This window comes from Helianthus annuus, chromosome 6 (genome assembly GCF_002127325.2).
Source record: "Helianthus annuus cultivar XRQ/B chromosome 6, HanXRQr2.0-SUNRISE, whole genome shotgun sequence".
NCBI classification, from domain to species: Eukaryota; Viridiplantae; Streptophyta; class Magnoliopsida; order Asterales; family Asteraceae; genus Helianthus; species Helianthus annuus.
In genome coordinates this window covers 50393326-50395264 of record NC_035438.2, presented here as the reverse complement: position 1 = coordinate 50395264, position 1939 = coordinate 50393326, and positions in this window count along the sequence as shown.

Below are 1939 nucleotides of genomic sequence, written 5' to 3'. Positions count from 1 at the left end.
AATCACGTAAGGCTCGACGAATCGAGACGTGACTCATCATCAACCAAACTAGACGAAACAGTGTTGTTATTCGCCATTCAGCCTACTCGACGAAACAAAATGTGTTCCGCGGAGCCCAGATTTGCCAAAGCCCAGTATAGGCCCAAACCCTTATGCGTAGCTATATTAGTTAGGTGGTGTATTTGAGAGCGGTTACCGAAAACTCTCAAGCCCTAGGACTTCTCATCGTGCGGCGGCAACCTGGTGACTTGGCGAATCCCAAGAACGATCAGAACTGTTTCTTGTTCATCGTGGTTAGTACGAATTATTAAAACGATTATGTGAATACTATGCTTGCATGTCTCCTATGATGATATTTGCTAATTGTTTATTATTGAAATCGAAATAGTGGGTTATATCGGTGGACAAGGGTTGGGAACCGATTATATGATGATGTTGTTAGTGAATCGATGAAACATGTGATATATATACATATTTGGTCCAATCACAACCTATTAATAATTAACATCTTCGGCAATAATTGATTAAATTGTTACAAAAGGATAGTGGGTGTCATCATGATCTGTGTTCGGTGGCTTTGTAAATTGCATAATGAATAACTAATGTCAGTAACATAAATCCTAGGAATATGTGATGGTCAAGAATCCAATTTTTGTCAAGTGGTGTTAATTGCTGAGTGGTGGGTGTTGGGCGGTCGAACAAGAGCCATTGGCTGTGGGGGTTCGGCTATTTAATGCAAGGAAACCAATTTATAAAAGTGGGTGGTTAAGGAATCCCTTGTCAGAGGAGATGCCAACTCCGATTGGAGGGATGGGGTGGCTAACCGAATTCAATTGGATGTGGGCTTGGCCCACTAATATTAAAGAACCGAACAATAAAAATGCCGGCCATGCTTGTTTCATTTGTTATAAAGTAATGGTGGGTTAGTGTGGATTGGGTGTTTTGGGCGGCTGAATACATGTGGCCGAAACTTAACTTGGTTGGCAGAATATTGTGTTTTGTTTGTTACTTGCTACCCGAAAGATAACATATTGGTCGAAACATAATTGTTGACCGAAGGATAACATGTTGACCGAACGATAGTATGTTGACCGAAAGATAATAGGTTGACCGAAAGATAGTGTGTTGACCGAAACATGATTTGTGTGTCGAAAGATAACTGTGTCGAAACATAATTGTGATAATATGTTGACTGATTGAATATTTGCCTGATTTAATTGGCATGCCATGCTTTGTGATGAATGTTAACATCTGTATTCGTGCAAGGTGAAATAATACGTGTGTGCTGTTATGCAACTGACTGTTATGTGAACATTAAACTGCATGCGTATAATTGCGAACATGAACTGATTTGTTATACGTGCATACACTAGGACGTGATTAATTACTTGTGAGTGCATAACTTAGCATACCGAGCAAACCAAGGTGAGTTCACACTCTTACCAAGGCATGGGGTTCCCGGGGTGTTGGGAATGGGATTGAAAGGTTGATTAGATACTCTATTGACACTATGACTAGACTACCACATCACTATCCTCGGTTGTGAAGGATACCTATAGTTACGAGTAGTCTAGTGGTTAAGTAACGTGGAACACCACCACAGGAAAACGTGGAACACCACCACAGGAAACGTGGAACACCACCACAGGAAACGTGGAACACCACCACAGGAAAACGTGGAACACCACCACAGGAAACGTGGAACACCACCACAGGAAACGTGGAACACCACCACAGGAAACGTGGAACACCACCACAAGTAACGTGGAACACCACCACCAATAGAACATACAATCGGCCCAGAAGAGCCACCTATTACAAATGAACTTACTATTACGCATTTACTTTCAGTGAACTCGCTCAACTAGTTTGTTGATCATTCTGTTACATGCCTTGCAGATTGCTAGGTACTTGGAGCTTGCGCTGGAGAAGCGGGTCG